Source organism: Hyaena hyaena, unplaced genomic scaffold (genome assembly GCF_003009895.1).
Source record: "Hyaena hyaena isolate Hyena2069 unplaced genomic scaffold, ASM300989v1 scaffold_943, whole genome shotgun sequence".
Classification (NCBI taxonomy): domain Eukaryota; kingdom Metazoa; phylum Chordata; class Mammalia; order Carnivora; family Hyaenidae; genus Hyaena; species Hyaena hyaena.
In genome coordinates, this window is record NW_024081575.1 from 706,847 (window position 1) to 730,944 (window position 24,098).

Sequence of the window (24,098 nt, forward strand, 5' to 3'; positions counted from 1 at the left end):
CCCCTGCCGGAGAGGGGCGTGGCGACGCCCCCTGCGCACGGCGTTGCCCGCGGAGCCGCGCGAGGGACGCCCCGGTCCCGTCTGTCTCCGGTCCCTAACCCCACGCTGCCCGGCGTGGCCCCGCGGGGCCGGGCGCGAGGCAGGTGTGCGCTCAGCCTCCTTCCTGAGGCCCGCGGCAGAGGGCTGGGCGGCGGGCGGGTGGCAGCGCCGCTCTCGGGGGGCTGTGAGCAGTCCCGGGAAGGGCGGCGAGGGAGAGGGGCGCTCGCAGAGTCTTCTGACCGCTCCCACGAGCGTTTGATGACTGCGTTTGGCCGGAGTGTGGGACACGCGGGCCTTCAGGGAGCGTCTGGGACTGTGTGTGTGTCGGGGGCGCTTTCACGTTGGAGACCCTGGTAACAGGGAGCCAGCCACCTGCGCCGCGGTGGAGACAGGAGACAGGAGGCGTGGCCCGCAGAGCAGGGGGCTAAGGGCCGCCAGGGCTGAGGGACAGGGGCTGCGGGGCGCGGCCTCCGCAGGTCGCAGCAGGTGGACGTGACACCCGGGACATGGAACAGTCCTGTGTTCCAAAGACCAAGTGTCCGGGTTGCGTAGGAAACAGTCTCTTTAATTTTCAAAATCAAACATCCACTCTTAGGGTTTACTCATTTAATGCAGAATGTCTTGTGTATCGGATAAATGTGCTCACATTTAAAATGTATATTGAAGTTGCAGTGTCTCTGTTCACTCTAAGTTTCTGAAGAGTTCTCGGGCCTTTATTAAATTACACCATGATGAAATGAGTCAAGAATTTAGATTACTTTCCCAGTTCAAGGTCCTGTATGCAATTATGCTCTGTTGTCTTACATTATTGCTTTTTAAGCTATATCATGTCTTTAACATTTTATTTCTCATTACCCTGTATCTACACCCAACTCAAGAAAATCTAACCAGAACTACCTTCTGGGACAGCCTGTGACAATCTGAGGAACAATTTTTTATGGTAGGTGTTCCAAAAGAAGGAAGCACGGCCAAGTCCATCTCATGCAGTCACCTCTAAGTCTGAATTTCCTGTGTGTCCGTCCTCTGAGCCCTTGCCTTCCCCTTCCGGAAGAAGAATTCAACCTTCACACTTTGCTACGGCTTTCACCGAAGGAGCAAGGAGTGGTTTTCCTATCCCCTCTTTCCTTCTCTCAGGCTTTCCAGGGCCATCTGCTCTCTCCCTCAGGGGTAAGAAAGCCAGTCAGGTCAAATCACATTTCCTTTTTTCTTCCTTCGGAGACCGCTGGTGACCGAGAGAGCCCGTTGGGATAGTGGGCTGTGAGGGGGATAAATAAACTCCTTCACTGGTTTCCGTTTGTGAATTAATAAAGGTTACCAGTCTTCGTTATAAATCTAGCTTCTTTCACAATCATGGAAAAGTGGAAGCGATCTAGAAGTCCTTCAACAGGGGAATGAATTAAACTGTGGTATGTCCATACAGTGGAACATGACTCATTAACAAAAGGAACTACTGATTCATGCAACAATGTGTAGGAATACAGTTAATTAATGTGAACTCTTAACTGATATATGTTACCTAGGAAAATCAACCAGGATGCAGGAGTAACCAAAAAGGAACATAAACTTTAACAATGGAAGCTGACTCTGTTACAAATGAATAACATAACCACACCAGCTCCTTTGATGAACAAAGTCATTAGCTTCCAAATTGGAGAATTCCATTCCTGGGAATCAATAACTTAACTTTGGGCAGGGGCATCTGGGTGGCTCAGTCTGTTAAGCATCCCACTCTTGACCTCAGCTCAGATCTTGATCTCAGGGCCATGAATTCAAGCTCTGCACTGGATGTGAAGCCAACTTAAAAAAAAAAAAAAAAAGGCAACTCACTTCTGGACAGGAAGACAAGCAACTGAGCATGAAGCCACCACTAAGTTACAGACTCATAAAGTTGGGAAAGACCCCAGGAGTCATTTAATACACCTGTTGCTTCCAGGTTTACAACTTTGTCTCATCTCTGAATGAAACCATTTCCAAGGGTGCCTGGGTGGCTAAGTTGGTCTGACTTTGGCTCAGGTCATGATCTCACAGTTCGTGGGTACGAGCCCCGCGTCGGGCTCTGTGCTGACAGCTCAGAGCCTGAAGCTGCTTCGGATTCTGTGTCTCCCTCTCTCTCTCTGCCCCTCCCTTGCTCACGCTCTGTCTCTGTGTCTGCCTTTCTCTCTCTTAAAAAAGAAATAAACATTAAAAAGAAAGAAACCATTTCCAGAGAAGAATCCGAAAATCAGCAGGAGGGGTATTTTTGACCCTCAGGATCGCCTCCCCTCTGTGTCATGGGAGAACTGAGATGGGCCCAGCCTGTGCAGGGGGAGCTCCGTGTTCTCAGCGTGCAACTCTTAGCAAAGCTCACCACGAGAGGCTGGTGAAATTCTGGGGCTTTGCTCAAGCCTCCACTCCGTCACCTCCATGCTCATGCCCCCCCCCCCCCCACCGGAGGAAAAACACAGGGACCCGGTGGCTGGTGGATTCAGTCTGAAAACCACTGGCTGAGGAAACATGCAGAGAAACAAGAAGAGAACAGAAGAAGGGGGTGGGGTGGGGGTGTTCCGTGCACAGTTACCAAGGTGGTCTTGTATATGCAGGAATGGATTGTCACTCCCTTACGTAAGCCTCTTCTCGGGATTCTCTGCATTTCACTGTGCTTTCTGTCCTGACCCTATTTTGGTGACTCCCCTTGCTGAACACGCCCAGCCCACAGTGAAGGTCTACAATATTGGACGTTGTATAAAAGGACTTCCATGTTCCAGTTCTTTGCTAACTGTTCTGACTTCATCCACCCACCGACACCCTATTCCCGAGATGCCCCCTCGGTCTGCATAGAGTTTCACAGACCGCCCCCCCGCCGCGCCCCCATTCATGCTGCAACGCGCTGGCCTCTGCTGGTGCCCTTGATTTTCCTCAGGCATCTACACTGTTAATTGTTTGAAGACACGTTTGTTTTTTTCTAATTTTTTTAAAAATATTTTATTTATTTCTAGGAGAGAGAGAGAGAGACAGCGTGTGCAGGAGAGGGTCAGAGAGAGAGGGAATCACAGACTCTGAAACAGGCTCCAGGCTCTGAGCTGGCAGTCAGCACAGAGCCCGACGCGGGGCTCGAACCCACGAACCGCGAGATCATGACCTAAGTGAAAGTCGGACGCTCAACCGACTAAGCCACTCAGGCGACCCTTGAAGACACGTTTTAATGGGAGTCATGAGTGGACTCAGCCAAGTGAGTCTTAAATTCCTTTGGACCTGGGCCTTTTGAAACTTTCTTTGGGAATTAAAAAAACAAACAAACAAAAAAAAAAAAACGCAAAAAGGAAAGGTGCAAACCAGGCTGGGAGATGGTGGTCACCAAGTTGGAGAGAGTGGCAGCGACAGTGCAGAGTGGGCTGGACACCAAGTGCCTGGTCCACGGCAGGGAGCCTTGCAGAGCTTGGACCAGGGAAATAAGGTGATCAAGGGGCGCCTGGGAGGCTCAGTCAGTTAAGCATCTGACTCTTGGTTTTGACTCAGGTCATGATGTCGCGGTTTGTGAGTTCGAGCCCCGCGTCGGGCTCCATGCTAACAATGCACAGATTCTCTCTTCTCTCTCTCTCCCCTTCCCCGTCTTGGTCTCTCTGTCTGTCTCTCAAAATAAATAAGGAAACTTAAAAAAAAATAATAAGCTGATCAAGCCATGTTTTAGGGCAAAAGGTTGATGTGTGTTTAGCAATGCTTAGGATGGACCGAAGCAACTAAAAACAGTGAGAGGGAGTAATTAGTTACTGTGGTGTCTTTGAATCGAGAAACGTGGGCAGAGGCTGTGGAGTCAGAAGTGGATTTTATAGTGGATTTATAAGGAATGGATTAATGAGGAAGGAGTGAAGAGATGCAGTGACGGGAAGGCACCTGGAGAATGCCCTCACATTTTAGAGCCTGAGAAAGGGCAGAACGCAGTGCGGTGGGGGAACCCTCGGAGTTTCCTTCTGTTTTGCTGAGGACTGAGGCACGTCTGGCCTTTCACCTCTGGACAGTCACAAGGACCTTGGCGAGGGGAGGAGGGGCCAGTAAGGCCTGGACACGGTGTTGGTGAGCACATCGCCCTCCCGGCACCCTGGGTCCATCAGAGCGGCGCCAAGTGGCGCCCCCATCCCTCTCGGGAAAGGCCAGGTCTTTAGAACCGGGTGAGACTCAGGGAGACTGTCCTCTGATGCTTTGTCCTCAAGCAGTTGATTTGCTTTGCTCTGAGTGCCCCGGCTGCCAGGGGTGGAAACAGACAATGCCACAGGCGGCGGGGGACAGATGCCAACACTCAAAGTTCTGAAGACTCCTGGGTCACTTTGCCATTGACTCAGCCCTATGACCACGGTCTTGGAATCAAGGGTTTAAGGCAAGATCTAGATGATGACATGAGACTCACCACCCATCAACCCAGCACCCAGGGACCCCTCACCCAGCATCCCACTCACCCAGCACCCAGAGGCAGCATAAAGCATAGATACACTTACAGTGGACTTGGAAGGAAACTTGTTTCAAGATTGAGGGACTTGGGCGGCTCAGTCCGTTGAGCATCCAACTCTTGATTTCAGCTTGGGTCATGATCCCAGGGTCATGGGATCGAGCCCCGCAGTGGGCTCTGTGCTGAGCCTGGAGCTCCTCAAGATTCTCTCTCTCTTCTTCCCCCTCTCTAAAAATAAATAAATGTTTAAAAAATAAAATAAAAATTGTTTCAAGATCACCAAAAGCACCTCTGTACCCATGGGTGTGTCTAGGATCCAGGACCCCTTTGTGTGTGTGACACTGTAGGGCCCTCAGTTTGGTCTTTAACTATTGGTTTTAGGTAGAGGCTGTTACTCGCCCTGCTGCTTTATTGGAAGCCTCTTCTGTGTCACATTTGTCAGCCACAAAAGTACATTCCATGCCACATTGCTAGGGAAAGTTCTCTCCGGATTTTTATACCATTTGTAAAGTGTTAAGTTGCATTTTTTCTTTTACTTTTTATCTTGAAATGAATTTTTATTTTCATTTAGTTTTACAGAAAAGTTGCAAAAGGCACAGAGTTCCCAAATAGGCTTGACTCGGTTTCCCCTAATGTTATCTAACATAATCACGGTACAGTTACCAATACTAAGTAATTAACACTGATGCATTATGATCGACCAAACTGCAGGCTTGACTGACATGTAACTCGTTTTTCCACTGCCATCCCAGGATTCCACATTGCATGTAGTGACCGTGATTCCTAAGGTTTGCATTTTTTTTTTCACAATGAGATAGTTTATCAATCTGTTCTTTGTTGTCCTGATGCTTTTGAAGAGCCCCAGTCAGGTATTTTATAAAATGGCCCCTGATTTGGGTTCGTCTAATGTTTTCCCACGATAAGCTGGGGTTTCTGGGAAGACTTGAGGAGGAATAGCTTTTTGGAAGGACAAGTACAGAGGTGCTGTGACTGTCTCATTACATTGTGTCATGTATAATGAGATAATGGGTTAACACGGCTTATTCATGGTGACATTAACCTTTGTCGCATTCGTGCCTGCCTGGTTCCTCTACTGCAGAGTCACTATTTTTCCCTTTCTTTTCACTATTTCGTAGAAATGGGTCATTAATTCCAGCTTACACTCAACAGAAGGGAAATTAAGCTTCACCTCCTGGAAAGAGAAATATCAAATAATTTGTGGACATATGTTAAAACCATCATAGTGATTAATAAATAGTTGGCATTCATCCATGAATATTGCCTGCAGCAATATCGCTGTGATGTTCCAATGGTGATTTTCTGTTTCCCTCTTTCTGTCTGCATTCATTAATTGGAATTTTTCTGTAGAGGTGGCTTGCTCCTTTTCCCATGTTTATTTATTTATTCAGCTGTTGGAACCAGAGTTGGGCTCTAAATAGATTAAAGATCAAAAGAAGAAAGATGAGAATATAAGGCCAACCTAGGGATGGGGAAAACATTATAAACACAGCAAAAACATCAAAGACAATTACGCATTTCTAATCAACATTAGACATCCACAGAGTGGCGGAGGAAACTTTGACATCCAGGGTACAAGTGTACAAAGCATACTGTGTATTTTTGAAACCTATCGATAAGATAACAGATAGGGGCACTTGGGTGGTACAATCAGTTAAGGATCTGACTCTTGATCTCAGCTCAGGTCATGATGTCATGGTTTGTGGGTTCGAGCCTTGCGTTGGGCTCTGCACTGACAACACGGAGACTGCTTGGGATTCTGTCTCCCCCTTTGTCTGCCCCCCCCCACTTGTGCTCGCTCGCTCTCTCTCTCTCTCAAAATGGATAAATAAACTTAAAAAAAAATAAAAGACGATAGATCAAAGTCTAGCATATCCAAAAATGCTTACAAGTGAACTATGAAGACGACAGCAGCAATAGAGCTAAGAGGCTCCTATTTTTAAAAATCAACAAAAGCTAAGGATGGGCAATTTCCAGAAAAGGACATTATCAGTCCATTTGGTGAAGAGATGCTCAATTCATGAGTAAGCCAAGAAACAGAAGTTGAAACAATAAGATATACTTCACATCCATCAAGGTGACTAATAAGGCGGATAACGATAATCTGTGTTGGCCATGATGTGAGGAAACAATCTTTCAAGTCCTTCTGTGTGAGTGTAAATCACAGAGCATTCTGGAAACAAATCTGAGGGGCGTTCAATGAAATAAAGTGAGAGTATGTCCTCTGACCTGCTATCTCATTCCTGGGCTTATATCTGAGAGATGCTCTTACACTTGTCCAGAAGGAGCCACAGGAAAGGGCTGAGTTTGCTGCAACAGGGAATTAGAAAGAACATATCATATGATTAGTGGAATAGATGAGAAAGGCAGAGCTGGTGCGTGGAACACTCTGGAACAAGGAAAAGCCCAAAGTAGGAGGAAGTACATGCAGCCACCTAGGTAGATCCAGAGAGCACAGAGAAAAGGGTAAGATGTACAATGAGATTTCTAGCACATAACTATTCACATAGAGTAAAAGCTCATGTTCAAAGCACTCATATATTTTACCAGGCTGCAGGCATCTTTAAGGACACACACCAAGCATATTAAGTTTCTCCACATATTTGCAGAGAAAAATAGCATAGGATGAGGATGAGAGGGGAAAACACTATAAGGAGAGAAAGGTGTTGGTGGACCAGTGGTTATATTAATCTCTGTACAGAGGAAGGCAACTCACTTACTTTAAGTAACTGAAGTTTTTAAAATTAGGAAACAGTAATGTGCAAATGCCCTGGGGTACAGAAGAGACTGTTGCCAAAGGGGAATGAGGTGAAAACAGGGAATCCCACAGACAGAATATTCAGGATACGGATAAACAGTATGTGGTCTACTCATACCGTGGACTATTATTCAGCCATAAAAAATAATAAAGTACTGGGGCGCCTGGGGGACTCAGTCAGTTAAGTGCCTGACTTTTGATTTTGGCTCAGGGCATGATCTCGCAGTTTGTGAGTTTGAGCCCTGTGCTGGGCTCTGCGCTGACAGCATGGAGCCTGCTTGGGGTTCTCTCTGCCTCTCTCTCCGCCCCTCCCTTATTCTCACTCTCTCTATCTCTCTCTCAAAATAAATAAATAGACTCAAAAAGAGTAATAAAGTACCGATACATGCTACAGCATGGATGAACCTCAAACACACCATGATCGGCACTAGATGTCAGACACAAAAGATCACATATTACGCGATTCCATTTGTATGAAATATTTAAAAAAGGTGAATCCATAGAGATAGAAAACAGATTCACGGTTGCCAGGGCGTGGGGCTGAGGGGGGCGGGGAAAGGCAGCGACTGCCTAATAAGTACGGCATCTGCTTTTGGGACAATAAAAATGTTTGAATCTGGAGAAAGGTGATGGTGACACAGATTTGTGAATGAGCTCAATTCCAGTAAGTTGTAGACTCTAAGATGGTAAATTACGTGTTATCTGAACTTCACGTCAGTAAAAATGCAATCGTCAGGATCAGGGAAAAGAGCGGGTAACTCATCTCTGAAGGGACACAGCCTAAGCATAGATCCAAATTTACTAAATAATTGCCCTGGCTCCTGCAAACGGGGAGAAGCACACCTCAGGGTGACTTACAGCAGGAGGACCACACATGCCTCCAGTGTTCACAGCCCACGCTCTGACCAGGCAGCATACGAGGGATTTTAATAATGCTTTAGATGATGCATTGTTATGTTAATAATTAGTAACATTTAATACTTCTTCGTGGGATAGATTAAATAATGCAGACATATACTTAATATATTTCTAAATATTTTATTTAATAAATAGACATTAATATTTAGTAAATAATATTTTAAAACAAATAAACATCTAAGTATGTAAATATATTAAATATATCTCTACATTATATATTTAATATATTTCTATATTACATAATTATAAAATTATATATGTACTTACATAATAATAATATACATTTTACATATAATTGTATATAATTTTACATTCTGTATATAATTCTACCCGCCCTCACCCCCCACCTTTGGCTCTAAATGCCCCTTTCTTTGTTGTGTTTGGAGTAGAGCCCCAGCTATCTGCCTCCCCTATAATTATACTATATATAATTCTATACATTATACATTAAGTATAAGATATCGTTATATAGATATACAGAGGATAGCCTTTACAGCGTATGAAGGAGAGGACTGAGACACTTGATAAAGATTCTCAAAAGACTGCTCTGGGTGCAACGGAAGAAAAGCAGACGGGAAGAGGTGAATAGGGGAGCAGATCTGTCAGTGAGGAGGCGCCTGAAGAAGTCAAGGGCAACAGGTCCCTTGGGTCTGGCTGATGTCGGGGGAGAAAGACTTACGTGGCTGAATCTGAACTACTCTGAGGAGGAGACCACAATCACTGGGTCCTGAGAGACAAAGACAGCAGAGGTGAAGCGTTGGGACTCCGGCTGGGCTCACGGACCAGGCCATAGCGCCAGCTCCTGGTCCGGTTGAAACCCTGGAGGGTCTGAGGGGTGTTTGACGATCACTAACACGGCTGAAAAGCAGCTGGTGCTCCCCAGGGGAGGAGCGTCTGTAACAGTTGCTCTGCTCATACGTGTTCACTGAAGCCAGAGGCGTGGAGGAGATGGGTTATTGGATTTTATAGGGAAACCAGCGTCCATTTCTGGTGAACGATTTAGGGGAGGAACAAATTAGGTGAATTTAAAGCTTTACACCAACATTTGAGTTAAAGGGGGAGAAATGTTAACATTTAGTCCAAACTCAAAGTCATATTTGGATATCACCCGACAGCTTCCAGCCTTTTGGCATATTCTAATTCGTGAGGTAAAACAGGTACCAATCTCATCAGCAAACAGCCTGGGCTTTTCCAAACCAGGCTGAATCCGGAGGTAACTTCCTGTTTTAAGCTCCATAAAAAAGTATCACTGCAAGAGGCCAACTTTGATTCCAAAAGTTATGCCCTGTAGGAGGGAATCCCATAGTCCTTTGCTTTCTATCTCCTTAGGGCTTGTGAGCTTTCAGAGAATGTGCTTCTTTCTTCCTCTACATGCATAAAAAAAGAAAAAGAAAAAGAAACCATATAAAGGTGTAAACTAATTTCACAGAAATTTATCAAGCTGTCAGATGTGTATACTTCATCCTGTACATTTGATAAACATCAGCAATTAGGTTCCTACCCCAAACATGCACCCAGCCAGGCATCCTCAGTATTGGCACTGACCACACGGTATCATACTATTCCTTTCTCTGTCAGTCTCCCCCGCAGGACGGTGAACTCTTTGATAAGAAAGACTATTCATCTGCTCACATTTCTGTCTCCCACACACAGCGCGGTGGAGATGCTTTGAAAACAGGCTGAACCATGAACAAATGTGCTAGATCTGTAAACACAAAAGTGATTGACAGATGAGCGGAGCAGAGCAGACACCGTAAGCCTCTCTGCTACCCTCAGAAGTGCCCGCTTACGGGGCGCCTGGGTGGCTCAGTTGGTTAAGTGTCCGGCTTTGGCTCAGGTCATGATCTCACAGTTCGTGGGTTCGAGCCCCGTGCTGACAGCTCAGAGCCTGGAGCCTGTTTCAGATTCTGTGTCTCCCTCTCTCTCTGACCCTCAGCTGCTCACGTTCTCTCTCTCTCTCTCTCTCAGAAATAAATAAAACATTTAAAAAAAAAAAAAGAAGTGCCCGCTTACAAGTTTGATCCTGGTCTTCAGTCTGGGTACCTGCATTTGGGTAGGGAGGCCTCCCCCTTGAATGTTGCGGACGGTGGCTCACACCTGCCACTAGATGCCATAGTGGTTTATGTAGAACATCTGTCTCTGTCCGGGAGTCTAGGATCTCAGCACAGACCAGCTAGAAGGTGCCTAGGTGGCTACCCTCTGAGGAAACTCTTGGACTCCTAGGCTCAAGCGAGCGTCGGCTCTCAGAAAACTAGCGATTTAGTTCAAGTATACCGGTAACCAGCAAACAAGTCAGACCGTGGAAAGCTAGGGCAGAAGGAAAGGGGAAAGGTCCTGGGGATGAAGAGGAGAGTTGTGTTCCAACTTTATCATGACAACCGGCTTGGGAAGCAGGTGCAGCCCAGATGAGATTTATTCCCATCTGAGATTAGTTTGGGCTAGTCTATCTGGCTACATGGTGATGCGTTCCTTTCCTTTAGCAAGCTTGCAGGGGAAGAGGGAGTAGATTTTCTCCCGTGAGCACGATGCACCGGAGACTGAAGAGCGCACCCTGGTCTCTGAGTCTCGGCACGTTTGGGGTGAAGACACCTGGTGGGGACCGTCTGAGGGCTGAGGACTCACAGGAGCATCAGATGATGTGCTGCATCTAAAGGTTTTCAGGGCTTTCATGACTCTGCTTGGTTCTCTGAATCCAAAAGTCACTTCTCTGGGTCAGGACCTGTGATCCAGGCTGAGGACTCCATCCAGGTGAAGAGTAAAGGACCTCAAGCTGAGAAGCTACAGACGCAGGGACACAGACAGCAGACATGAGCCCAGCGGTCACGTCTGGAACTCGGCCAGGATGGCCAGAGTATGAAATACACTGAAGCCCAAATCAGACTGATGTTTTAACCCAGAGCACAAACGATGGTGTCATTACATAATGGACTGGAACTGACCGCCTTGTGGGTGACTGGTGCCTTACTCATCTTCCTTCTTCAGTGCGAATCACTAGACTGGAATGACCAGGGAGCCTTGGCAAGTCCTGATGCCCAGCTCACCCCAGACCAAGGGGACCGGACTCTTTGCTGGGAATCAGGAGCTTTAAAACTTCAGAGGTATTGGGGCGCCTGGGTGGCTTAGTCGGTTGAGCGTCCGACTTTCGCTTGGGTCATGGTCTCGCGGTTCGTGGGTTCGAGCCCTGCGTCCGGCTCTGTGCTGACTGCCGGCTCAGAGCCTGGAGCCTGTTTCAGTCTGTGACTCCCTCTCTCTCGGACCCTCCCCTGCTCACGCTGTCTCTCTCTCCCTCCTAGAAATAAATAAAACATTAAAAAAATTAAAAAAAAAACAAAAAACTTCAGAGGTATTTACTGTGCATACCAAGCTGGTATGAAAGTTGTCACATTCTTTTTTTTAATTTTCTTTTTTAATTTTTATTAATTTTGAGAGAAAGAGAGAGCATGAGCAGGGGAGGGGCAGAGAGGGGGGAGAGAGAGAATCCCAAGCAAACTCTGCCTTGTCACCAGAGAGACCAACATGGGGCTTGAACTCACAAACGTGAGATCATGACCTGAGCTGAAATCTCAAGAGATTTCTGACCTGCCCAGCCACCCCTGAAAGTTGCCACATTCTAAAACAGGGGCAAGTATAAAAGGTTTTGTTTATTTTTTTATATTCTTTTCATGTTTATTTATTTTCAAGAGAGAGAGACAGAGTGTGAGTGGGAGAGAGACAGAGAGAGAGGGAGGCCTAGAATCCGAAGCAGGCTCCAGGCTCTGAGCTGCCAGCACAGAGCCTGACGCAGGGCTCGAACTTATGAACAGTGAGATCATGACCTGAGCCGAAGTTGGACGCCTAACCGACTGAGCTGCCCAGGCACCTCAGTCCAAAAGGTTTTAGAGACTCTCAGTAGCAAAGTCACACCAGAAAAAACCAAGGCTGACATCTGCAGGCATGGTTCAGAAGAAAGGCTGTCTGGGAGACGGGGCTCAGGAGACTAGCAGTCATTTACCATGGGGACAGGCGGGAAGGTATTGGGAACTGAAAGCCTAAATTCTGATGAGTCTGCTTTGCCAGTAGAAAGAGTCGCTCCCTGGAGCGCATGGGATAAGGGCGAAGGAACAGGAAGCGCATCAGGACAGATTTGTTGATATGGGCCAATAAGCAGAGATGCTGGATTTAATAAAGCTTTGACTTGGAATGGGTTCTAACTGTTTGTTTGATTGGCCGGTTGGCTGAAATATAACCCAAAAGGCGCCTTACACTAAATAAAGTGAAAGTAAGCACCAGAACTGTTTTGGTGTCTTACCAAGGCAAGGGGTCAAAGCTTGGGGAGTTTCGTAGCCAGTGTGGGCTGCATAACGGAACACCATGGACTGGGTGGTGTAATCACAGCAGATACTCATTTCTTACAGTCCTGGAGGCTGGAAAGCAGAGATCAGGTGGCCAGCGTGGCCAGGTTCTGGTGAGGGCCTGCTTCTGGGTTGCAAAGCACCAATTTCTCTCTGTGACCTCCTCTGGCAGGGGGAGGGGACATCTCTGGAGTTTCTTTCATGAGGGCTCTAACCCCATTCACAAGCGGCCCACCCTCCTGATCCAATCATCTCCCCAAGGACCTCTTCCCAAGGCTATCACACTCAGGGTTAGAATTTCAACGTATGTAGGAGACATAAACATTCAGTCCATTGCAGAGGGATGAGAAAGTCAGAGTATAGCTGTCATTGGAGGCATTCTAGCTCCACTCTGGGAGGGACCAGAAGCCACACCGTTTACCAGGGCTGTGAGAAATAAATTAGTAAGGGGAGCCCCAAATCCTCAAAGTGCTCTGTGACGGCTCCTCACTGTTGGCCAGATCTTACAGTGGGATGTGGTGATACTTGAGAAACCTAAACACAGTAGAATTCATTGGATCTGGGATGGCAAGGGCCAAGAGGTGGGACTCCACAGCAAAAGCAATGTGGCCGTGGTGGCCACGGTGGAGACAGTAGTGGATAGCAGAGTCCAAGCAGCCATCAGAGTAGAGCCTCACAGACACCCCTGGCATTGGCCCCTTGGATACTGTGTTCCTAGAAATGAAAGAAATGGGAAGCCCAATACTTGATCTGTTTGAGCAGAAGAATCCAAGGCCAAGAAAATAAACCTTAACTTAAGTCACAAAAACAGAGTCATGGCTTCTCAGTCAATTCCCAGACGTGAGCCAGTTTATAGACCCAAACCTCTCGAAGGGATGGAAGGCCAGAGGAGTGACTCTATATCACATTATCAAAAATTTTGCTGTTAAGCTTTCACCCAAACCTCCCCACGGGAACCCGGCCTTCTACAGGATTACTGCGCATCGCAGAAAAGAAAATAGAGTTCTCAGAAACCATGGACACCGGCTCTGACTTGACACTAATTCCAGGGGGGCCAGAACATCACTGTCGCCCACCAGTCAGAGTAGTCTTATGGAAATCAGATGGTCAACGGAATTTATCTCAGGTTGACCTCAGAGCTCAGTAGATCCCTGAATTTATTTTTCGTTATTTTCCCAGGTCTGGAACGCATAAGTGGAAAGACTTTCTTGGCACCTGGCAGAATCTCTGTATTGACTCCTGAGTCCATTGAGTGAGTTCTATTACGGTGAGAAGGCCAGGTGGAAGTCACTAGAACTGCCTCTCCCCTGGGGAAGCAGGAAACCGTAAGTAATGGCATGTTCCTGGAGGGATTGCAGAGATTAGTACCACCGTCAAGGACAGGAGGGGCGCAGGGGTGGGGATGGTCTACCCCTCTCCACTGTGCCTCACCTATTCAGTCTTTGCAGAAGACAGATAGATCCTCAATAAGGACTGTGGATTCTCATAAGTTTAACCAGATGGTGACTCCATGGTCCTGCACCAGATGGAGTTTCATTACTCGAACAAATTACACCTCCCCTGCTATCTAGTATACAGCCATTGACTTGAAAAATGTTTTCTCCTCCATCCTGTTAGTAAAACCCTCAGAAGCCTTTCGGCCGGCCAGGTCAACTATACACCTTACCCTGTCCTACCTAGGGGGTGTATCAACTCCCCAGCTCTATGTTACAGCTTAGCTCATGGGGCTCTCGATCGCCTTTCCCTTCCATAAGCTACCACGTGGCCCATTACGTTGATGATGTTATGCTGATTGGACACAGTGAGCAGGAAGTGGCAAGTACTCTAGAATTACTGGCAGGAAGGCCTTTAGTGCGTCAGAGGCTGGGAAATAGATCAGACAAAACACAGAAGCCTTTTACCTTAGTGAAATTTCTAGGGGTTCAGGGGTGTGAAGCATGATGGGAGATTCCCTTCTAACTTGGATAACTTGACGCGTCAGACCCTCCTGCGCCTGTGAAAGAGGCAAGATGCCCTAGTAGCCCTCCGACTTTTGGAGACAAACAGTCCCCATTTGGATGTGTCGCTCCAGTCCATTTATTGAGTGACCCAAAAAGCTGCTAGTTTTGAGCCAGGCCCAGAGCAACAGAAGGCTCTGCAAGAGGTCCAAGCTGCCATGTGGGCTGCTCTCTCACTCGGTCCCTGTGATCCCGCGGTTCCGATGGTGCTTGAAGCGTCAGTGGCAGAGAGGGCTGCTACCTGCAGCTTTAGCACGTTCTTGCACAGGACCTTAGGATTTGGGGACAGAGCCCTGACATCCCCTGTGGATAATGACTCTTCTTTTGAGAAACAAAAGACCTGTTAGACCTCATAACCCGTGTGAGGGCTTTGGTAGAGATGCTTAATCTTGGGCCACTGAGTTTAGCATGTGACCAGAACCGCCCATCATGAACTGGGTGTCACCTGACCCACCATGCCACAAAGCAGAACATTTAAAGCAGCATTCCATCACCAGTGGGGCTGATACACACCTGACTGGGCCCAGTAAGTCCTGGATAGCACACATAAGTTACAGGAAGAAGTGGTTCGAATGTGCAAGGTGCCCTCTCCTGAGATGCTGCCTTCTCTCCCCTTATGCACCTACGGCCTCCTCATGGAGACTTGCGTATAATCGGTTGAAGGACGAAAAGAAAAGTCATACCCGGATCATAGATGCCTCTGGCATATATGCAGGTTCTCCCTGAATGTGGAAAGCTACATCAATACAACCACACCCAGGGACATCCATGAAGGAAAATGCTCCCAATGGGCTAAACTTCGAGCAGCGCACCTAGTTACTCATTTTACTTGAAAGAAGTGGCAAGAAATGCAACTGTTTACCAATGGAGGAGCTGCAGCCAATGATTTGGCCGGAAAGTCGAAGACTTGAGCATGATTGGAAAATTGGTGACAAGGAGAACTGGGGGGAAGATATATGGATGGACTTCTCTGAATGGCTGGAAAATGTAAAGATATTATATCTCATGTGAATGCTCACTGAAGGGTCACCTCAGCATGAGAGCATTTTAATAATCAAGTACACAGGATGACTTGCTCTGTGGATACTATTTCCTCTTTCCCTCGTCATCCATGGCATTGCTCAAAGGGCTCGTGGACAAAGTGGCCATAGTGGCAGGGATTATATCTGGGCTTAGCAACACTTATCTCCACTCACCAAGTCCAAGCAAGCTATGAACCACTGCTGAGTGTCCCATTGGCCAGCATCAGAATCCAATATGGCACCATTCCCCAGGGTGACCAGCCAGCTACCTGGTGGCAAGTTGATTGCATTGGACCACTTTCATCCTGGAAGAGAAAGTGTTGGTTTGTTCTTACTATAACAGACACTCGCTCTAGATATGTATTTACCTTCCCTGCAAACAGTGCTTCTACCCAGTCTACTGCCCTTGGCCTTACCCATTGGCATGGTACTGCACGAAGCACTGCCGCTGATCAAGGAATTTATTTCATAGCAGAGGGAATGCCACAATGGGCCCATGATGGTGGAATTCGTGGTCTTACAGTGCTTCCCACCCTCCTGAAGCAATCGGGTCAACCAAACAATGAAATGGCTTTTTGAAGGCTCAGTTAAATGCCAGCTGGGTGGCAATAACTTACAGGGAAAGCGTGTCCCGGGAGGAGGTTCTCCGGGGCGCTGTGTGTGCTCCAACTCAAGTGGTCACTATATAATGCTGTTTCTCCTTCAGTCAGGATTCACGGGTCAGGGAACCTAGGGGTAGAAAGGAGAGTGCGTGTTACCCTAGTGACCTCACTGGGAGATTTTTGCTCCCTGTTCCTGTGACCTCATACTCTGCAGCTCTAGAGGCCATACTTTAAAGGGAAGAACGACCTACTACCAGGAGGCACACCAAGGATTCCGCTGAACTCAAAGTTAAGACTGCTGCCCGGCTACCACAGGCTCCCCGCACAGAAAGATGAGAGTTGGTGCTCACTGACCCTGACTACACAGAGAAGGGGAGGCCGCTACTCCACAGTGGAGAAGGGAAGGTTATGTATGCAGGAGACGACATTTGTGGACGTCTCTTCATGCTATCCTGCCCCATGGTTAAGATCATCGAAGACCTGGGGCGCCTGGGTGGCTCAGTCAGTTAAGTGTCCGACTTCGGCTCAGGTCATGATCTCATAGTTCGTGGATTAGAGCCCCACATTGGGCTCTGTGCTGACAGCCAGCTCAGAGCCTGGAGCCTGTTTCAGATTCTGTATCTCCCCCTCTCTCTGACCCTCCCCTGCTCATGCTGTCTGTCTCTCTCTCTTTCTCAGAAATAAAACATTAAAAAAAAAAAAAGATCATCAAAGACCTACAACAACCCCATCCAGGTATGACACTGGTTGTCTGGACAACTCAGGAACGAAAGTTGCAGTCACCCCCCACCAGATAAAGAGCCATGACTGGCCGAGGTGCTTGCCTGACAACAAGTGTCTAGAACAAATAACAGAAGAAGTCATTGTAAATACAGCTATGAGCACATGACCAGTTGCAGAAATAAGGACTCTAATTCTTAGCAGTGTTTCTTCCCTATTTTGTTATATTTTTGTGGGTATCTCTCTGTATCTTTGCTTTTTTCCTCCTCTTAGTCCTTTATCATAGAATGTGGGATGTATGGAGGTTACACCATAGGAATTGAGTTACAGGTTATTCAGGAGGAGAGTGAACCTCTCCAAGGACTTTGTATCACCCCCCTAGGGAATGTATTAGTACATTTGAAGTTGTGTGGAGGATAATTGTATCATGTTAGACAGAAGTACCACACACACACACACACACACACACACACACACACACCCTAGAACGCTACTGCAGAAAGTACTTAACATTTGTAATTTTTCTTTAAAAAAAAAAAAAAAGATGAATAGGGACACCTGGGTGACTCAGTCAGTTAAATGTCCAACTTTGGCTCAGGTCATGATCCCATGGTGTGTGAGTTTGAGCCCTGCTTTGGGCTCTGTGCTGACAGCTCAGAGCCTGGAGCCTGCTTCAGATTCTGTGTCTCCCTCTCTCTCTCTCTCTCTCTGCCCTTCCCCTGCTCGCACTCTATCCCACTCTCAAAAAATAAACATTAACAAATATTTTTAATTAAAAAGGTAAAATAAACATATAAATAAACAAAAAGAATATGGGCATCCTATTTACTCAGAAATTATTGGTATGTGCCCTGGCTATTAATTATAAATTAATTTATAATTTCTAACAAAAGTCTCAAGTAAATTCACAATAATTTACCTTTAAAGAAAGCATAGAAAAGGTCTAGGGCTCTAGACTAAAACCTAGAGAAGAAAAATCTAAATGAAAATCCAGAAACTACATGAAATAAGAGGAAAGTAATAATAAGAATAAAATTAATCAAATAAAAAAGCTGATACCGCGAGTACAAAGGAACATATAACCATACGTCAATGACATCTGAGAGTGTGATTTTCTTCCCCGGAGGCCGTGAGGCCAAGAGGTTAGGTTTCTCCCAACTCTGAGCAAAGCCAGCCAGGGTTTGATCCTCCCCGGAGAACTACCTGCGGAAGAGCTCATCCATGGTTTTCTTCCCTCTGGGGAACTGTTGATAGACTATCCATCAACATCAGCATAAGCCAGAGCATAAAGAATAGCCGTGTCAACCAAAAGTGTGATTATTAAGAATGACGCTTCGTCCCCAAGCGAGCACAGAATTATCTCATAGAAACGAGCCTTGTCAGGAAGTTGGGAAGTCAGGCAGCTTGCGCTGGGAATCACGCCAGGTACAGGGCACGTGGCTCGGGGTCAGCCATCCCTGGGATCGAGTGGGAGACCTGACTCACCCCTGTCAGAGTCACGAGTGGGTCAGACCACGCAGGGTGAAGCTGCTTACCGAAGAAATAAATGTGGGGTGCCTGGGTGGCTCAGTCGGTTGAGTGTCCCGACTTTGGCTCACGTCATGATCTCACGGTTCGTGGGTTCGAGCCCCGCGTCGGGCTCTGTGCTGACAGCTCAGAGGCTGGAGCCTGTTTCGGATTCTGTGTCTTCCTCTCTCTCTGACCCTCCCCTGCTCAAGCTCTGTCTCTCTCTCTCTCTCCCAGAAATAAATAAAACATTAAAAAATTAAAAAAAAAAAAGACAGAAATGTGGCCATGCACGACTGGCTGACATCTGAAAGAAACAACGATAAGAAGGGCTGCACAATTACGTAAAATGAAATGCCAATGAGTCATCATGACATCTGAGCTTTCAAAATGATAGTAAACAAAATAGAAAACAACCCATCCTCCAAAATGTGCCATATGCTGTGGGGAAAAAACTCTGTCTCCTTTACAAATAATATCCCCCTTGGAAAGTCTTTTCAAAGCAAGCTTCTCTTATCCACTCACTGGATTTCTCCTGAATATTTATGGCATGGGTATGTGATGAATGCCTCTACATAGAGCACAAATATAAAAACAGGGAGGAGAGATCAACATGGCATCGGGGAATGTGTCACTAGGAAATGTCTCAGGACTTCTTGGCCTCAGGGCTGGAAGTCAATGTAGCTGCGACTGTGACGGTGGCTGTGGGGTGCTGTCAACTTACGGACCAGGCTAAGGGGCTGAAGTCACTGACTGTGGCTTACCTCCTCTGCTCCACTTAGGGAGATGGCCAGAGCTCAGATTTGTTAAGGGAATTGTACATTTTTACTAAAGCAACAATCCAAAAGAGCTTTCTTTGCAGAGTTTAAATACTATTTTCCACTTCTTTTTTAAAAAGCTTCAAGAGAGAGAGAGAATGAGAGAGAATGAGACAGGGGCAGAGAGAGAAAGAGAACCCCAAGCAGGCTCTGCACCACCAGCGCAAAGCCAGACGGGGGCTTGATCTCACAATGGTGAGATTGTGACTTGAGCCAAAATTATTTGGATGCTTGACTAAGCCACCCAGGTGCCCCTACTATTTTCTATTTCTGACATTGTGTGACCCTTGAAGGGACAGCTGGCGCTCAGCACCAGTGGGGCCCTGTGGTGATCCTAGGGTGTCTGCTGTCAAATGAAGTTGTAAGAACTCTTAGAAGTTTCAGAGAAGCACGCATCTGCTCAAAATAAATATTTTTAAGTGAAATACGATTTGGAATTCGCTTTGGTCCTTTTCTAGGTCACAGTGCCCATTTTAAAAAAATTTTTAAAGTTTATTTATTTATTTTGAGAGAGTAGGTGTGCAAGTGGGGGAGGGACAGATACAGAGAGAGAGAGAGAGAGAGAGAGAGAGAGAGAGAGAGACTATCCCAAGCAGGCTCTGAGCTGTCAGCGCAGAGCCCGATGCGGGGCTCAAACTCACAAACCGGGAGATCATAACCTGAGCCGAAGTTGGACGCTTAACTGACTGAGCCACCCAGGCGCCCCACATTGCCCATTTATATAGCAACAACATGGATTTACCACTTTCTGCATCGGATCTCTGAAAATTCATGCTCTCCATTTTATGTTCCAGAGTAGATGACAACCATTCGCACTTCACCAGCATATATTAGAGCACTTGTTACTGTTCACCTCCTCCAGCGTCAGTTTTTATGTTAGCCAATCTGATGATGGAAGACACATTACCACATCATCTGATGTGCGCAGCTTGCGCTGTCCATGAAAAGTCCTGGGTAATGAGGCAAAGTGGATGCACCTTAATTAATCATAGCAAGCTAACAGGGTATAGATTATATGCGGCGAAAGCATCCTCTGTGTAGCGAGAAGCACGGTGAAAATTTTACCCTTCAGATCTCACCAAATTGGCTTTCTTTACAAAAATGTTTATATTGGAACCAAAGCTACTTTCTAGAGACTAACAGGAATGTGAGGAAATTGAGTTTCTCGGGCAGCATTTCCCTGAAAGCCTGGGAGAAACGTAGAATCCTTTGGACATTCTGTCTGTTTCAGGGGATGCACGTCTCTCTGGCCTGGAGTTTGGGACTGGTCCTCAATTTACCTTCCTGAATTTGGATAGAGGGCACAGAGGCACTAAAGCACTCGATGTTACGACCCGGGCTGGTGAGCGAGTACTCCCAAGGAAAGCATTTATCAACCCTTGGCATTCATCACAGAAGAGGCCTGGTGGTACAGATCTTATAAAGTATCAGAGGAAGCACCAGGAGGAGGCAAAACACAGCCGGAACCCATCTCGACGAGCATCGGCGTCGTTAAGATGCATGTAACGAGCCGGATGTCACACCAGCCCCAAAACAGTACCCTGCTGATGTCTGTCCAGTGTAAATACACAGAAGCTTTGTGGTTTTCTTATAAAATTATACATATTACCCAAAAACATTTGGATCAATATTTGTAACTAAACAAGCAAAATGCAAGTCACCTCTAAATTTCTCCAAAGGCAGTTTTATGTTTCAAGTTTTTAGTTTTTCCCGTATTTTATTTAGGAAAATCACCTTTTATCTGTCACATGGCCAGCTCAGGGCTGGTTAGCCTAAAGGTCGCCGGCCTGAATTCAAATACATTTGTGCCTCCTCCTCCTCCGTGCTTTAAGAAAGGCTCCTCCATAAGTGTGAGGTCTGGTCTGATCTGTTTCCTGTCGAGTCACGGTCACCTTGCTCTAAGAGCCCGGGTTGTACGCTGGCCCGACGCCCGGTACAATCAGAGCTCGGCAAGGGTGACAGCCACAGTCCACTACCTTCATTTACTGCTGAAGATCTCTAGCCATGAGGAAGCAAGTACCACCCACGGAGAATCGCAGATCTGCATGTTGTATTTTAGGTTTGGAAACTGTCAGAAGCGAGTTTGCTTGAATACGGCACGTGTAAACAGGGCAGTGGGAAGTCAGCAGGAAAAACGCCCCCTGAAAACGGAAAGTCACATTGGGATCTTTAAGGTGTTGAGAACAAGACTTTTTTTCTTTTTTTTTTTTTTTTGCTATGTTCAATTTTATTTCCAATAGGGTTGTTTACATTGTGTCTCAGCATTTAAAAGTTAAAAGTTAAAAAAATTTTAAAAAATAAATGAAAGTTAAAAGTTAACATGTATAAATCATATAGAAGATGTAAGGAATAATAAAAAGGAACCCATAAGCATCCCAACCTGACTAAAAAAATGCAGTTTTATCCATATCTTCAGGGACATCTGTACATCCCTCCCCCTGGCCATCGACCCCATTCATTATTCTCAGTGTTCTCTTTATATTTTTATCAAAGTAAATGCATTGCTAAATAACATATTATTTTATTTTGTATAGCTTTGAAATTGGGACAAATGGAATCATTGTGTACAATTTTTCTGCAAATAACCTTTATTTTCTTTTCTTTTTAAATATTTATTTATTTTGAGAGAGAGAGAGAGAGAGCATGAGCTGGGGAGGGGCAGAGAGAGTGGGGGGAGAGAGAGAATTCCAAGCAGGCTCTGAGCTGTCAGTGCAGAGCCCGACTTGGGGCTCAAACTCAGGAACCGTGAGATCATGACCTGAGCCGAAACCAAGAGTTGGATGCTCAACCGACTGAGCCACCCAGATGCCCCTATTTTATTTTACTTCTTGCTCAGTGGAAAGAGAAGTTTTTGTCTCGCAATTTCAAAATTTTCTCTTCCTACATAATTTACTCTGCCGACGTTAAGCTGTATTCCATTTGTGTTAGTGTGAGCATCATACTCGGCATATCACAGAGTATTTTCCACCTGACCGGACTGGGTTGTTCCCCATATTTTGTTATTACAAAATGGGGAAGCTTCTCTAGTTCCAGCAGAGAAATCGCTCTGTCAAAGGGCCCACTCTAGGGGCGCCTGGGTGGCTTAGTCGGTTAAGCATCCGACTTTCGCTTAGGTCATGATCTCGCGGTTCATGGGTTCGGGCCCCGCGTCGGGCTCTGTGCTGACTGCCAGCTCAGAGCCTGGAGCCTGTTTCAGTCTGTGACTCCCTCTCTCTCTGACCCTCCCCTGCTCACGCTGTCTCTCTCTCTCTCTCTCCTAGAAATAAATAAAACATTAAAAAAAAAAAAAGGGCCCGCTCTCTTCAGGCGACCCTGGGTCGTGATAAAGCATTTTCCAAATTGAGGGCACTAACTCACACCCCCATCTCAGTCGCCAGCAAACACTCCGTATCAAAGGAATTCTCAGCACCTAAACCACTTTCTAGACACTAACCTGAATATTAAGAAATTCAGGCTCATGGGCAACATTTTGCTGCAAGCCTTGGAGAAATGTGGAATCATTTGGAAGTTCTTTTCTATTCTACTTAAGGGAGTGTTCTCAGAAATAAAGGAGAAAAGGGAAGGAAGACAAAATACTTGTAGAAATAATGGCCGAAGCCTTACCAGCCAGATTTGATGGAAGATCGGAATCTATAGATTTGATGTTTAGCTGTAGAAAAATAAAAGCAAACAGATCTGCTCTTAGATACATCACAATCAAACCGTGGAAAACCAAAGGGAAAATTTTGAAATTGGAAGACAAAAACTTTCTACTCCAGAGGACCACAGTCAGATTAACCACTGACTTTTAATCAGAACCAAACAAGGAAACGTTTTGAGATGGCAATAGTCAAAAAGCTGAAAGGAAGTTGGGGCGCCTGGGTGGCTTAGTCGGTTGAGAGACCAACTTTCGCTCAGGTCATGATCTCGCGGTTCGTGGGTTCGAGCCCCGCGTCGGGCTCTGTGCTGACTGCCAGCTCAGAGCCTGGAGCCTGTTTCAGAGTCTGCGTCTCTCTCTCTCTCTGACCCTCCCCTGCTCATGCTATCTCTTTCTTTCTCTCCTAGAAATAAATAAAAATTTAAAAAAATTTTTAAAAAAAGCTGAAAGGAAGAGTTTGGTCAACCCAGAATTCCATATGTAGCTAATCTGTCCTTCCAAAATGTAGACCAAAGGATTTTTTCCAGATATACAAACTTACAAGAGTTACTGACGGAAGCCTTTTGAACTAGAAAAAAAAATGCCTCTTAGATTTGAAAATGCTAGATTTGTTAAAGAATGTACGTGTGTGTGTATGTTCTGTAGATAGAATGTTCTAAAAGTGTTTCTGCACTTTAAACTCTACTGGCTTCAGAAGCAAAAATGCTAGAAACTTAAGAAAAACTAACATTGAAGTTTTAGTTGTTTTAATTTGTTTTATGCTTAGCTTTGTAAATTCTGAATAAATCTTTTGTAAGTTTATTGATTTTGAGAGAGAGAGAGTGCACACGTGAGTGGGGGAGGGACAGAGAGAGCGGGAGAAAGAGAACCCCAAGCAGGTTCCGCACTGTCAGCACCCCACCGGCCCCACGTAGGACTTGAACCCAGTAACGATGAGATCGTGACCTGAGCCGAAATCAAGGGTCAGATGCTCAACCAAGCGCTCTGGTTTTGACTAATTATTAATTTAATTTTCTAAGTCCCTCTAGCTGAAGATTATTTATTAATTGACACAAAGCATTTAAAAATGTTTTCAAAATTCACACGGCTGAAGAAGCACAAAAAACTCCCTGGGAATTAACCAAAAATTTCAGGGACAATCCAGAGTTTTAAAAGCTATGAAATTGGTGGAGCGCAAATTGAGATCTCAAAGGAAGCAGGTGTTATCTGAGTTCCAGGGGGAACGAATAGCACATTGACAAAGGTCTACCTCCAGCAGGGGAAGGGGGTGGTCCTGGAGGTGCCAGAGGGTGGGGGACGCACCTGCAGGGTG

General features: G+C 46.1%; 1 long non-coding RNA gene across 3 annotated transcripts; it reads right to left on the reverse strand.

Moving 5' to 3' along the window:
• Positions 1-5,050: 5,050 nt before the first annotated feature.
• Positions 5,051-24,080, reverse strand: LOC120223054. 3 transcript variants are annotated; one of them, XR_005526175.1, is made up of 5 exons: positions 24,036-24,080; positions 22,753-22,798; positions 16,121-16,232; positions 15,678-15,808; positions 5,051-5,890 (listed from the first exon to the last, which is right to left on the reverse strand). It is a non-coding gene; the product is annotated as an uncharacterized LOC120223054 (long non-coding RNA). The 3 variants fall into 3 exon arrangements; XR_005526176.1 differs by lacking the exon at positions 5,051-5,890 and adding an exon at positions 9,329-9,520; XR_005526177.1 differs by lacking the exons at positions 22,753-22,798; positions 24,036-24,080 and adding an exon at positions 21,126-21,282.
• Positions 24,081-24,098: the final 18 nt, after the last annotated feature.